Raw genomic sequence first — 17060 nt, 5'->3', positions numbered from 1 at the left:
CTGGCCTTGTCCTTGCTGAAAAATCAGGCATTCCTTTCCATTCTGAATGCAATATTTCTTAACCTATATAAACACCAAGATATCTCTGTTCAACCAGCTTTACCAGTTTCTTGCTGATAGTGACGTTGTGTTACATCACATAATCCATAACTAAACTGATCCAACCTCCACAGATCAGTTAATCAACTCACACATTTTGAAGTGATTTAATTTTTCTTCTGTATTACATTCTGCACCTCAAGGCAATTCCACACCGGCAATTCCCCCTGGACATAAAAAACTATGACTGGTTATGGCAATTTAACTGAGCCACAAAGTGTTCTCCTGCCATATACTGTCAGTTCGCTCTGAGTGGGAGGCTGGGAAATGGTGTCTATGATTGTTATGTTTTCTTCTGTACTCTGAAATACACTATCATGCAGTAAAGCTTCATATTGAGGATTAAAGCTACAAGAATAGTACAACTGTAGGACTGATCCATGAAAACACACTGAACATAACACACACACTTGATGCCATAGGGAGAAAGCAAGTTGTGCTTAACTTATTTAAAGGGAACATATTATGTAGAATTAAAGCCAGAATTTTTAGCCCTCTTGTATATTTTTTCCTCTAATTTCTATTTAACGAAAATAAGAATTTTCTTTTTAACACATTTCTAAACATAATAGTTTTATTAACTAATTTCTAACTGATTTATTTTTTCTTCACCATGATTAGAATACATAACATTTTACAAATTTGTTTCAAGCAGCGTTGGGCACGTTCCTTTAAAAGAACTCCCTAACTGCATCAGAACGGCAGAGTCACTCGCTGTCTTCAAGAAACGACTAAAAACTCGACTATTTAGTCTCCAAATTCCTTCCTAATCTGCAATTGCCTCTCCGGCTCCACCGCTAACTGTATTACAAAAAAAAAAAAAAGGACTAATGTTTTGCTTCTTACACTTTACATACCTGAAACTTGCCTACAACACTTATTCATTGTTGCTCTTATAATTGTGTAAATTGCTTCCTTGTCCTCATTTGTAAGTAGCTTTGGATAAAAGCTTCTGCTAAACGACTTAATGTAATGTAATGTAAATGAGTAATTAGTTATAGTGACTTGTTACTTCTCACAAATAGTAACTGAGTTGGTAACTGAATTACATAATTATAGAAGTAACTAATTACCAGGGAAAGTAACTATTGCGTTACTTAAAAAATTTAAATAAATAAAATACATTGTACACTAATATTTTAATGTTGTTATGGGACTGTGTGAGAGACAATGGCAGCATGTCCTCAACTATATATGTAAATATATCATGGCTTCATCTCCTTCTTTATGCCTAGTTCAGACTGCGTAATTTTAGCCCCGATTTTGGCTCGCCGACAGGTTTTGAGAAATCGCCGACAAATGGCTGAAATCACAGGCAAATCGCTGCTTGTGAACGTGAGAGACAATCACACAGTATGAACGATCAAAGATGCGATTTGAGAGAATCGCCGATGAGTCACCGATGCCTGTGAGATATTTGGCATGCTAAATATCTGGAGCTGTCGGCGATTCAAATCATGCCGTGTGAATTGAGTTTTGACTGAAAATAACATCAGCGATCGCCTACAGCCAACGAGAGAGCAGCTTTCACTTGTGTGTGCGTGTGTGTATACCTGCCGCAGGCCAGCGGGAGGCTGGGGGAGAAGGTAAAAGCGCTCTTTTTTGGTTTATTTGGACCCACGAAATGGAGGGAAAACTAGTGGAGGTTTGACAGGACTCAGGAGCAGGACCGTGTCTGTTTGACGTTTCATACAGAAAGAAATTAGTTTATTATCAACGTTAAGGAGAAATGGCTAATTCCCTTTAAACCCAGGTGAGCAAACATGCACATGTTCTACCCCATTAAAGGCTTCTTTCTCATTATGTACTTAATAACAAAAGATATACTACATGTTTTTGGCTGTGAGACGTAGTTTGGACGAAGTTGTCGGCGATTCTCCCTATAGTAAAGTCATACAATGTGAATGTCCATGTCGCCGAACTATCTTGCAGTGTAAACAAAGCAGCGACGAAACGCAAGCCCAGATAGTCATGCAGTGTGTAAACATCTGTAACACGACTAGTTTGAAAATCATGCAGTCTGAACTCGGCATTAGTAGCAGAGCTCACATCATCACCAAATGAGGTGCTTCATTAGATTTGAATTACTTGTCACCGACGCAGAAAGACTTTTTTTTTCTGGGCATGAGTTGCACGATATATAAACATTCTTGCCTTTCACCTCAATGAGGGAAAAGTAGTGCTTATATTTCCAGTTTGCAAATGCTACCTTTGAACTTGTTGGGTTTGCCATTGTTCTGACTCCTGGTCATTGGTGTGTGCGACTGACTGTGCGTGTGTCAGTGTTGCCAATTATTTTCAATGAAAGGTGCTAAGCTTTGCGCAAAAAGTCACTGGATATTGCTAGATTACGTCATACACCAATCTGCATATTACTGGCAACATCACGTCTATTGTTACTGTTACTGTTTGTTTAACAGCCTATGGTTAATAAAGGGATATTTATATTTGCACTACACAATATATATATATATATATATATATATATATATATATATATATATATATATATATATATATATATATATATATGCATGTCAATTTAACTAAATTAGTTTGAATACAGTATATCAGTAAAGATGTGTAGTAAATTTGCAGTATTCTCTAAAGATATAAAAAAAAAACTCAGACGCTAAAATCTCTGTGATTGTGAACAAGAAAATATTAAATGGTCAAATTAAACTCTTAAATTTAAAACAAAGAAAAAGCAGATCGGTTTGGCTGTACAAGGGAAATACCTCACACTTGCGGTGCTAAATCATTTGCTGTCGGTACGCAGAGGAGTTATCTGCTATCGGGCTGCAGGTGGGAGAGACTGCTGTACGAGGACTGGACTGTCTGTGAGTGCTCTGTAGCAGGGGAGGGGCCACCAGCATCACCCACAGCTCATTGAGAAGAGTAGGAATGGTACAGTACGGACACATGAGAGTCTGTAAAAATCTCCAGTGACACCAACAAAAGTTACTAGATTTGTTGCTAGTCACTTTTTTGAAAATTTGCCATTAAGGCGGTCTGAATAGTCACCAAATATAGTGACAAAGTAGCTGAGTTGGCAACACTGGCATGTGCTTGTGTAAACACCCGCACTACTCTGCCTCTGATTAAAAATTTATGGAAATGTACTCTAAGCCAGAGATGCCCAGCCTGCCAGCCAAAATTGGCCCTTTGTATTATTTGATTTGGCCCGCTAAAGGGAAAATAATTGAGAAGGGTTGGGGAACGCCTTTAACAGAGATTCTCATTTCTATTTTAATGTAACCTTTGGTCTGATTTTTTTATTGTTGAGCTATAAAAAACAAACAAAAATAAAATGTTGTAAATGAAACAGATTAAAAAAAAAATTTAACTTAACAAATAGTGGACTAAGCAGAAGACATGAACTTGCAAATCAAGGCAAAGTTCGTTAAAATAACATACATTTTCGAAAAATTTGAATGCATTAGTAATTACGGTAGAAGTAATCTTTTCTTTTTCTTTTTAATTATTATGAAATAAATGAGGAAATTACCCATGGCAACTTTATTGTTATATACTTTGCTGTATTTACCTTCAGCCCACAGCTCTCAGTCAGCTTGGATTTTCATAAGAAAAAGTTTCCAGGGCACCCCTGGTCTACGCCAATCATCACGTTTTCAGTTAGTTCACAGACACACCAATCATCATCACTGGTTGTTTATGTGTCCCGCTCGAGCCCTGAACACACACACACACACACACACACACACACACACCCCAGAGAAATAGAGGTCCTATGGCTGAAAACCGCTTCCGTGTTCTCATTTATGGCAATAAACATTTTATTGTCAGTAACAGTGTTGTAACGGGGTAATTCGTTTAATTACTCGTTACTGAAAAAAAAAATTACCGTTAGTAACGCTGTTTATTTATAGCACCATTAATCCCATCACTCGTTTTAAGATAAACGTATTCAGCTTAAAGTGACATTTAAAGGTTTAACTAGATTAATTAGTCAAGTTAGGGTAAATAGGCAAATCATTGTATAACAGTGGTTTGTTCTGTAGACAATTAAAAATAAATTCTGCTTAAGGGGCTAATGATATCCTTAAAACGTCTTTTAAAATTTTTAAAAATTACTTTTACTTAGCCGAAATAAACAAATTAGACTTTCTCCAGAAGAAAAAAAATATATAGGAAATACTGTGAAAAAAAGCATTGCTCTGTTAAACATCATTTGGGAAATATTTGTAAAAAAATAAATAAATAAATAAATAAAAATAAAAAAATTTACAAACCTAATAATAATGACTACAACTGTGTATCTGAAACTCAAAATGCTTGGAAAAAGTCCAACCCAGTAAATTTATTTTGGTCTTATTTCTGAAGAAGAAGAAAAAAAGCTGTTCAGATTTTACTCCCTTTGTCCTGGTTCAAGCTACAAACTCTTAATCTCCATTGTTGTCTGACTGTGGATCGAACATCATGCTTTAATCCACTGCAGGCCAATTCTGACATTTTAACTGTGTGAGAGTTGCAGGCCTTATTTGGAAAGCAGTAGTAATTTGCCTTTAAAGTGACATGCACAAAAAAAAAACGTTTTGATCACGACATACACAAACATGGACAAATTTGACAAGCTATAATAAATGACGGGGTACTTTGAGCTCCAAATTCACACATTTTTGGGGACATCAGAGATTTATTATACATCCTATGAAAAGGGACATAATAACAAGCACACAGTTTAAAGCACAGAAATGCAGTTTGAGAATAGCTGCAACTGTCTGCTCTAATCATGGATAAAACCTGTGTGGAGCTCAATAATGCCCTTTGGGTGACCAGCCGTGTGTAATTGGTTTAGCCAACCGCTGCCTTTGATTAGCCGCGCTGTCATTTTACCCTCCACTGCTCTGTATTCTGTTTGTGTTGTTATGAAACGTGCTCCATTTATTGCGCATTGGTAAGTTTGTAACAGTAGTTCGAATAGATTAATGCCACTGATTAAGGTATGATAGTTAAATCATGCTCAAACAAAAAGACAGTAATTTATCATTAAGTAGACTAACTTAAACATTTGATTATTTCACTTATACTGTAAATAGTTTAGTCTTACTTTCATTTTAAAAACACTTTAAAATAAAAGATTTATTTTAATTGAAATACATTTGTTGCACAAAAATCAGTCATGTTTGACAAAATTGTAGCTTGCATTGAATTAGATTTTTTTTAAATAGTTTTCATCTCCATTTAAATTTTAATTAATTATTTAATTTGTTTATTTGTATGTTTATTTATTCATTCATTCATTCATTTATTCATTTTCTTTTCGACTTAGTATTAATCAGGGTTCGCCACAGCGAAATGATCCGCTAACTTAACCAGACTTGTAACTTAACCAACAATGTTTTACGCAGCGGATGCCCTTCCAGCCTTATCCCAACACTGGGAATTTGTTATTTATTTATTTACTTATATATTTGTCAATTTATTTATGTATCTAATGAGTTACTGATCTGTCTGTCTGTCTGTCTGTCTTTATTTATTCACTCATTTATTAAATTATTTATCTATTTGTCAATTTATTTATTTACTTTAATCAATGTATTTATTTATTTGTCAATTAATTAATTAATTAATTAATTTATTTATTTATTCATTCATTCATTTATTTATTTATTCAGTCATTTATTTATTTATTTGTTTATCCATTTGCCAATTATATATATTTATTTATTTATTTATTTATCTATTTATTTATTTTTTATTCAATCATTTATTTATTTATTTATTTATCCATTTATCAATTTATTTGTTTATTTATTTGTTTATCTATCTATTTATTTTTTACTTTATTTTTTTATTCATTTATTTTTATCTTTTTATTTATTTATTCACTTATTTATTTAGTTATTTGTCTAATCATTTATCATTTTTTTATTTCTCTTTGTGTTTATTAATTTGTTGATTTATTTATTTAGTCATTTATTTATTTTTCTATTAATTAATTAATTAAGTAATTTATTTATTTATTCTCTTATTTATTTATTTATTTGTTTTTTTATCAGTTCATACATGATATATGTCTCATTTTTGTGTTCAAGTGTATATTTTATTATTTTATATAAACTTTGTGAAAATAAAATTGTCCAAATTAGTCGATATACGAGTAAATTAATGTTCCATCATAATTCAATAGAAAAAATGAAATAATATATTTATTCCTACCTACATAAATATAAAATAAAATAAAATATATGAATAAAAATCAAATGAAATGAATGAATAAGTTTGTCCATTTAATTGTTTAGTTTTGTTAGGTTGCGTGCTCATTTCAGAGATTTTACAATGAAATAAAACTAAATCTATAAATCTAAAACAGCAATGACTGTATTAAATTTGCTGACAAATTGGTAAGAAAGTGTCAAAATAATTTAAAACTGCTGTAAATTAATTCATGAGAATGCAAATTTGTCCGACAATATATTTTTTGTTATATAACTTGTTACAGTTTTTTTATTTATCTTTTTGCATTGACTCAGAAAAAACATGAAAACATTTCAGAATATGCTTAATATTAAAGGGAAAAATACTAAAGAGGTTTGACACTTCTACCATTGCCTTTCTTCTTAAAATATTACCGACAGTGTCTGCATATTGCTTCATCTTTGCATCCTTATATTCATTTCCTTCTTTAGCCCATGCAGTCGTGACTATGAAATCAGTCCCGTTGCCTCTAATCTAATTCTTCGACACCTAAATAAATGACCCCCTGATAGGGAATATGCAGAACTATCTGTCAACCAGACGAATTGGCTACTGTGGAGGTAAAATAAAATACAGAGGCCTTTTTAATCAATGACAAGAGGGGGAAAAGGACCGCAGTCTGTTGTCCCTAATGGCTTGACAAAGACTAAACAGAACAGTGAGGTGTAACTTGGCAGAGGAAGATTAGCAAACTCCATCACAACAATAAGCAAATAAATTAAATGGATTCACAACTACACAAAGCAGCAACAGGGAAAACAGACTGAATTCACCCAGGTAGGACATTTATATCAGCACTACATTAATATTGATTATTCAAAGGTTTAATTTGGGAACTTAGTGGCATAGAGTTTGACAATTTAAGTAAAACACTTTTTATCAATGCATTAAATGTATTATGTATAGTTAAATACACACATGGGAAACTTGCTATTTGTCTTACTATAGGTTACAATCCTTTTCAGTACTTTTCAGGCTTTTTCACATTTATTTTCTCTGAATCACAGTTGCACATGCAGATATTTGCTGATATAAACACTTACATAGATATTACAGAAGCATGAAGTTTTACTTTTAATACTTTAAGTCTAGTTAATTAGGTTAACTAGGTAAATCATTGGAGGTCTGGGTTCTGTAACCTGTAGAAAAATAATAATAATAATATTTACCTTAGAAGTTGTAAATTTGTATTTTTTTTTTTTTGTGGCTAAAAGGGCATCCGCTGGATAAAAAAACAAAAAAAAAGAAAAAATAAAAAAGAAAAAGAAAAATAAAACATATGCAAGAGTAATTGGTGGTTTATTCCATTTTGGCAACTTCTGATAAATCCAACGCAATCTCACAGCAATTCGTAACTATTCGATTTAGTGGCTAATTCGTATGAATTTGTATGATCTAACTCGGACAATTTAGTACGATTTGCTCATCACCCAATGACGGTAGGGTTTAGGGGTGGGGTTTGGTGCCACGCCTCTTTTTTAAAAATCGTATGACTAAACTTGTACAAATTCATACGAATTAGCCACTAAACTGACAAAACATATAATACTTACATTTTCTCATGAGATCAGGCTGAAATGTATTTATTTATTTATTTATTATTATTCCAGCTAAATTAAAAGAAATGTGACTTTTTCCTGGAGAAAAATATAATAGTGTCACGGTTTATTATTTATTTCTTATTATTATTATTCTTATTACTATTATCTTGTTGTGTCATGTGGAGTTTGTTAATTATTAATTAATGTTTCTTTTCTTTGAGGTGAACTCTGCCATGCACCTGCGTCTCATTTTGACTGGCGGCTTTATAGGCAGAAGCTGAGTGTGTGTCAGGGTGGCTCTTTGTTTTGCAGTGCATGTCTGACTGATCCTCCCGATCTTTGCTCTCTTGAGAGTATGACCTGTACTTGTTGAGAATCTCTACGTATCTTGTCCTGATGAAGGTCTTGTGCAGTCGCTGCTGAGGAGCCATGCTGGTGTTGTTGTTGTTAATTTAATTCTTTGTTGATCTATGGTTTGTCTATGTTTTTTATGTTTTGTGTATGCTTGTTTGTTTAAGTAATTGTTTCGATTGGGTAATATTGCTACGTTAACTATCTTTATTTCTTTGACAATTTATTTTGATAGGACACTTATTTTCTGGTCTCTAAATTAAGCTGCAGTCACACTAGAGTTTGAGCATGCCATATTCTGTCATGTGGCGCTGCGAAAAGGGACGGGATTAAATAAGCTTATTAGACATTTTTATAAAGCCAGTGATTTCTCCATGCTTTAAATTTCTGTCCAGAGAGGTCATGTTTTGATCCTCGATTGGTCTCACGCAGCCAAGTGATGCGATTTCGCAGGTCAGAGTTCACCAAACTTGAACTTTTGCACCGCAGCAACCTGCGAAACTTGACGCATGACATCACGTTTCCGGTCTGACGCATTCGCGTACGTATGAATGGAAGTCTATGGGAGGAAGCCCAGTGTGGCTGTAGCTTAAATAGAGAATTGTACTTTTCTGAGTTCCATGTCCTATTATGTTGCTAAACCCTTCCATAGACGAACCCTAAAAAATCTGGGGTTTGTAACAAGATACATTAATGTGAAAAAGTTTCTTGAGCTATTAAATGGGACATTATACCAGAAACGTACATTATCTGTCCCTGAAATAAATAATAATAATAATAAAAAAAACATAAATACAGTGAATAAATGACAGTGCTATGGGTTTTTGCTATGGCATCTTTGGTAACTGGTCCATTGTGTTCAGTGGGTACAATTTATTGTATTTAATTTTACATTAGGAAGATAAAGGTTTCACTTAAAAAAAAAATTAAATAAATATCATGTAGGTTATTTATAATAATAATAATAATAATAATAATAATAATAATGATAATAAAAAGTAATCTACAGAGGGAAAAAAAATCTATTGAGAAAGACAATGTTTTTAGTTTCAATGGTTCCCCATATCTGGACTTGCTTAATCATTAAGTCCACCGCCTGTACATACAGCAAGCTTATTTTCTTCTTTCTGTTTGATTTGGAATTTGAAATAAAAAAGAAAATCACTTACTGGAAGCCTCTTAAAAAGAATGAATCAGATCCGAGAAAGCATCTGTAGTCCTGGTCAATCTCTGGAAAGATTTACGTGTCCTTGCTAAACTCATTTTGTCTATGAAAAAAAAAACAGAAAAAAAAGATGTTCTTACTTTCGGAACCTATCAGTTGGCACATAGTTCGCTAATTAAATGAATTTAAAGATTACTAATCAGTTAATTTAATTGAATAGAAACACTGAATGTGCACTACATTGCTTTGACTCTCACAAATGGAGAATGTTCCATAAAAAATCTGATATCTGATCAAATAAAATCACGTTTCAATGGCAGGAGTGCTTTCTTCAGTCTCGTCCTTCAAGTTAATAAGCAGTGGAGCAGCCAAAGAAAGTCAAGTTGTTTAACACATTTTACTTTGAATATATAATATTCTACTCCCTCAAGTAGATTGAGTTCAGCTGGTTTGTGTATTGTGTATTGGCCTTGCGCTTGCACCACACTTTCACTTAAATAAAGTAAATGTAATGAGAAGTACATTAATGCAATGACGAATGCAGATATAAAAGCGAGGTACAAAAATCAGAACATAAACAATCTGCCGGACAATTAAAGCGTCTGAATGATGCCTTCAATAATAATAGTAATGTAATCTACATCCATAATGTCTACATTATAGTTCAGCTGTGTTTCCATTCTTCAAAAATAAAGTTAATTATGTTTTTCTTACCTCGGCATATAGCTTTCCCCGTGACTGCTGTTCATTCAGGGCGTAGGTCAGCAGGCCTCTTCTAATTGTTCATTTTCTCCTTATTGCCACACTGTCACAGTCTAATTGGTAAATGGGGTCCATGAGTCAGACGGATAATTGAAAGTGAAGGGTGTTTACACAACAAGTACAGCAGCAGACTAGTAAGTAGATGAGGAGAGCAGGTTTAACAGTAGCTCTCTACTGCTTCTGCTAATGACGCCACTTGCAAAATTCAACAACAGCCAACATTAGCTTAAACATAAATTAATAACAATAGAAAAGTCAAAACTATTATTAGCCTTCCTGTGAAATTTTAATTCTTTAAAAAATGTTTGTCAAATGCTGGAGTTTAATGGAGCATTTGTTAACATAATAATTTAATTGTTTTGTTGTTTTGTTCTACATACCCTGAAAAGCATTCATATTTTTTATTTTTATTTTAACAAAATAAAAAAATAAATAAATAATGCCATTTGCATTCCGAACCTGAGCACGCTTATGTCATCAATGATGCAACTGTTCAGTTTAACAGGAAGAGATGTTTTCGCTCAGCACAGTGGAGATTGCTTTAGTTATATCATTTTAGTTTTTTGTGTGTAGTGACACGCGGTCAAATATTTAGCAGAACAATTTTTGATGCTCATAAACGTTCATGAAGTCATCATGTTGCAGGTATTAGGAGGCTTGCTGAAGATGAAGCTGTGTGCAGCGAGGGGTTTGCGTCTTCAATAAACTACGACTATATATATATATATATATATATATATATATATATATATATATATATATATATATAGATATATATATAGATATATATATATATATTTATATATTTAAATATATACACACACACACACACATATATATATACATACACATATATAACAATTTTAGGGACAAAATTATTAGCCCCTTTAAGCTATAAATTTTTCGATAGTCTACAGAACAAACCATCATTATACAATGATTTGCCTAATTAACCTAATTGAGTTAAACAGAAATCTGTGAAAATTTTACCAATCAATGTAATAATATTATTAGAGTTTACTTTTTTAAAATCGCATTCTTATAACAAATTTTATTGAAGCCATTTTTTATTAGTAACTGATGATATATTGGTGGCCATTACAGTATTGGCTGATAAATGAAAATTTTGTGTTATTGTTATAAGGCTGAAAAGAGAATAAATTATCTGTAGACATTTATTGTGTGCTACCGGCCATGAGGGTTTTGATTAATGCACAGCAGTGGCTCACTTCAAAAGAGTTTAAGCTACAGGGAAAACACGCTAAAAATGTCTTCAGAACATGACTTCAGAATTACAATTAGTAATTGATTTTCTGGTAGAAATATCAAGATGTTTTCTTGCAATGTTCTTGTTTTGTTACATTTAATGTTTGAAATTTATATGAGATGCAGACTTTTTTTTTTGCAGTTTGTTAGTATAATCGAGCTAAAAAAATCTATATATATACGTATATACAGTTGACGTCATAATTATTAAACCCCATTTTAATTTAATAATTTTTTAACACTGTATTTCCTAAATTATGTTTGATAATGTTTTTTTTCTGGAGAAAGTCTTTTTTGTTTTATTTCGGCTAGAATAAAAGCAGTTTTACATTTTTTAAACACCATTTTAAAAGCAAGATTATTAGCCCCCTTAAGCAATTTTTTTTCCGATCTACAGAAGAAACCATCATTATACAATAACTTGCCTAATTACTCTAACCTGCCTAGTTAACTTTATTAACATAGTTAAGCCTTTAAATGTCACTTTAAGCTGTATAGATGTGTCTTGAAAAATATCTAGTCTAATATTATATTTACTGTCATCATGGCAAAGATAAAATAAATCAGTTATTAGAGATGAGTTAATAAAACTATTATGTTTGGGAATGTTTGGGAATGAAATCTTTTGTCTGTTAAACAGAAATTATGGGAAAAAACAAACAAACAGGTGCTAATAATTCTGACCTTAACTGTATATATATATATATATATTTGTATTTTTCAGCTTCAGCCTATTTGCAATATCAGTTATCCGGCTATAAGTATTGGACAAAATGTCCACATTAGCGAATTCCTGATTTATTATTTTATAACTTGATGGGTACTTGCTGGGTTCCACACAATTCCTTGATGTTGTCCCAACACAAATTGAGTAAATTAACAAAAAAAATTTGTGGATTGAACTTAAAACAATTAAATTGTCTCCTTAAAAAAAAAAAAAAAGGAATTTTGTACTTTAAACTCTTTTTAAATAAGTTGTTTAAACAAGCAGCATTTTTTATTTATATATAATACAGTTTTGTATTTAGTTTTTTTTTTAAGTTTAAGCTTACACTTTTTTATTTATTTTCAAACACAGAATTCATACTTGCTGTGCACTAAAACAAGTAATATATGATTTCAGTTTTCAGTCCCGTGACCTGTGTGTACTAATATTAATGTTCTACTCGGTAGGGGGCTGTACCCCTAATAGTCTGACGTCACAAGAAAACTATCAAAATTATAGTTGCTTTCCATATAATTTTGCTTGCATTTTCTCTTGTAAAACATGAATTTGTATAACATGCGTTTGACAAAAAATAAAAAAAAAGAAATAAATTAATTAATAAATTCTACAATGCAAAACATAAATTGAAATTTAACAAGGGGAATTATGGTAACACTAATGTATTCCACTTTGTAATCTGTTGCAGGCGATGCATGTGCTTGCACCAACATGCATTATTCAGCATGCTGGTTATTTCTCGTTCAAATTTGACTTTAGCGTCTCTGTGGGTGCTCTTCCTCTCTCTGTATCTACTGAGAACAGATAATTTCATGTTTCTCACAAATCGCTTCTTTTTTTTTTTCCTGGCCACAGTTAAAACTGAAATGTCAGTCAGCATTAGTGGAGTCATTTATATGGTGTCACACAGGAGCATGCAGAACCGCAAAGATGAACTCTTCCTCTTTTCCTCAAACCTCCCAGCACTTACTTTCCATATTCAAACAAGAGTTCATCTAAACGATTCTGAAAAAAAAAGTAGAGGCAAGAAGAGAGCAAAGGAAAGCGAGAATGTTAATGGTGCATCATTATCTCCACATAACAGGAGTGAATAATAATTTTAGAGTTTGAGGTGTTTTAATCAAAATGTTAAGAAGTTAAAAGCTGCCAAACAACCGTAAAATGTCACCGCAGGAGCTTTGGACTCATCTTGAGGGATGAAGAACATCAGGTGGACATATTTATAGAGACACGGATCCAGCTGATCACCCCGGAGCCAAACATCTGTGCACAGGCTAATTTCACCGTCAAACCTGCACAGAATGGACAATTACTGAACCGTTCGCTCTGTAAAATTGAACTTGCAAGATGTAAATGCCATATGGATTTAGACTATTAGTGCTGATATCTTTTTTATCATAATATAGCCCTTTTTGAGAGTGACAAATGATTCTCTGTTGGCAGATTATTCTGGAGAGTTTAAACTCAATTCAATTCTTTATTTCTATAGCGTTTACAATGTAAATTGTGTCAAAGCAGCTAAACATAGACGTTCTAGTAAATAATACAGAGTTGAATTTAAGTTCAGTTCAGAGTGGTTTCCTTTTCATTGCTGAAAGTTTAAACACTCAAGAGCAAATCCATCAATGTGCAGCTTCACAAGTCTCAAACCAAGCAAGCCAGTGGCGTTAGTGGCGAGGAACAAACTTCACCAATTGACGAAAGTGAAGGAAAAAAAACCTCAAGAGAATCCAGGTTCAGTTGGCCATGACCATTTCTCCTCTGGCCAAACTTCTTGTGCAGAGCTGCAGGTTAGGTGCTGGAAGCTGGAGAACGCTGGACGTCCATCGTGGAGATGCTGCAGGTGTGTGTAGGTTACCGTCGGGTGTACAGGCTGCCCTTGAGATCAGTGTAGAGAATCGATTCCTGTTTTACTGTAAGATATGATGACACAGTTGATCAGATTTATCTGATTCTTTAAATAGATAAGTAGATGTTTCAGGGTGGCTACGCAGTGGCGGAGTAGGTAGTGCTGTCACCTTACAGCAAGAAGGTCGCTGGTTCGAGCCTCGGCTGGGTCAGTTGGTGTTTCTGTGTGGAGTTTGCATGTTCTCCCTGTGTTCATAGGTGTTCCGGTTTCCCCCACAGTCCAAAAACATGCGGTACAGGTAAATTTGGTAGGCTAAATTTTCCGTTGTGTATGAGTGTGTATGGATGTTTCCCAATAATGGGTTGAAGCTGGAAAGGCATCCGCTGTGTAAAAACATGTGTGCGAAAAGTTGGCAGTTCATTCCACTGTGGCGACCCTTGATAAATAAAGCGACTAAGCCAAAAAGAAAATTAATGAATGTTTCAAGGATGATGTAGAGTAGAGGTCTGTGCAGGACTGATTTTTTAATTCCGCTCCCGCTAGGTATTATTCCGCACTGAACTGCTCCCGCCGTATATTCAGTTTTTGCTCATTAATTTTCTACCAGAACCGACCGTACTTGCGAAATTAAGATCTGGTTTCCAAAATCTCACAATTAAATTGTGTACTACTAAAAGAGAGATAACTGATGAAACTGTAGGTTGTGCAAGGATTGTAGGCAATGTGTAAGTTTTGTTTGCTCCTTTGTGATGAGACATGAGTGCAGCCCAAACCTGAGGTTCCAGTCCTCTGAAAACTGGTCACACATCAGATATGACAGCTGAAAGTTACATTCGCCGTACGTGCACTTTAGCATTTTAATAAAAATCAAACTATTTGAAGGGTAAAACTTTGAAGCATTATCACATCGTGCAACGGGCTATGGTGCATGAAAAAGACATACATCAAACATACATACATCAAACTTGCCTGATGTGGGTTTCCTAAAAGTAAATTGACCATTTTCTAATGCAAGCTGAACGTCCATTTTCACTTTGCTCTGCCATGGTACAGCACCGTTATGCTAATGATGCACACACAGACTGTGCGAATAAAAAGCATGTGCAGAAAGCACTGCTCATACATTCAGAGAGTGTATCAGTCGTGAGCACTGGCTGTATACTGGTGCTTAATAAGAATGAGGAAATCACAGATTTGCTCTTCTGAAACAGCGTCGGGACTTCAGAAAGCTATTTGTTAGCCTACCCGCTCAAATTACACCAGAGTCACTGACCACTACTGTGTTTTATAAGGAAGCTTACACAAGAAACCAGGTCTAAAATTTGTTCAGGCGACACGGTCGGGCAGTGGACAGCAAGTTTTTAAGTTACATGCCAGTTGGTAATTTTGTGCAGTTAAATGCTGAAGCCACTTAATGTGTAAAGTTTTAATGTGTATCTAAAAAATACATAAATTTAAAAACTTTATGTATCATGGTGAAAAGTTGGTTAACTCTTGCTTTTTTAGTTATAAAAAGCTGAGACATGTTTTATGGTTAATTACACAGATTATACTCACCTATGTGTGTTTAATCTCAACCATCAATTACTGTGCTTTTTTTAAAGGTATAGTAAAAAACAAAAACTAAAACTTTTAAAAAGAAATGCTGTTAATTTACTTTTCCTTTAGCCCTTCAGAATGTCTTTTTCTTCTTCGGTAGAGCATTATATACAATTTCTCAGTTGAAATCTTGGTCCTTGGTTAAAAATAAAAAAGCCTGTCAACATCTACCTTCACATTGAGACTATAAAACTTATTCAAGACTAAATTTATCCGTAGATCTTGATAATTGAGCAAATTGATTGCTATGGGAACGAAACTGAACATTATTCACAATATTACTCCCTTTAACCTACAGCAATTTAATCACAGCAATTGGCCATTAATTTACATCCATTTAGCTATAAAAATAAGAAAGAAATCTATGCTGTGTGTCAGATCTAAACGCCGTATGAACCGTATATCTTGACTTCTGTCATTGCAGTTATTGCAGTAAAGTATTTCACCTGTAAAGCTCTTTTGAGTTTTATATCCATTCTTAACCCTTCACTTAAACTTTATACACATGCAGTAAAAACTATAACATCTGTTCCTTACCCACAGATTTTTTTAATTTTATTTTTTTCTCTAACAGCAAGACTTATTTCACGGGCTGCTCTCTCCAGCCATGGTTTCAGGGTCAGTGATGGATTTCTGAGGATAACAGACAAGGTAAAGGTAAAAAGCAACGTTCCCTTTGAGCAGACAGCCTCTCAAGTTGCTCCTAGAAAAGAAAGAAACAAAACCTTCAGTCAGAGGCAAAAATGTTCAGGCAAAGAGGCATCATTTCTAGAATTAGAGTTCAAATGAATGGGTAGCAGTGTAGCTGTGCATATTCTTTGATTTTCAGACTGAAGCTGAAGGTTTGAGGAACAGACAGCAGTGCAGAGAGTTTATGTTCATGAGAGCATCAATTACAATAAAATTAAATATTTAAACTCATTTTTATATTCATGTTTTAAGTCTTTGCATCCCAATTTGTGTACATCACAAACTATCTGCCTAAAATATTGTTCAAGATTACATACATAAAATAAAATAAAAATGTAAACAAACAAATAATTAAATACAATAAAATTAAATAAAATTAAAACCTTGCATAAAATTACATTACCTTGAAGGTTCTTGAAGTTGTTTTTGTTAATATTAATATTAATAACAATAATAAATTACACAAAAAAATTATACAGTGAATAAATAAATTGAACATAAAAATAAAGTAAAAAAATACATAAATAAGTAAATACATAACTAGGTAAACAAACAAACAAACAAACAAATAAATACATAAACTATAAAATAATAAAATAATCAAAAATAAGTAGATTAAAAAATACATACATAAAATAAAAAAGCTTAATTCAATTTATGAACATAATAATACAATAAATAATAATAAAATAATAAACCAAACAAATGGATGGATGGATGGATGGATGGATGGATAGATAGATAAATGGATAGATAGATAGATGGATGAATTAATGTATGGATGAATGTATG

The sequence above is a fragment of the Danio rerio genome, chromosome 12, assembly GCF_049306965.1.
Source record: "Danio rerio strain Tuebingen ecotype United States chromosome 12, GRCz12tu, whole genome shotgun sequence".
NCBI lineage: Eukaryota > Metazoa > Chordata > Actinopteri > Cypriniformes > Danionidae > Danio > Danio rerio.
This window is presented reverse-complemented; position numbering follows the sequence as displayed.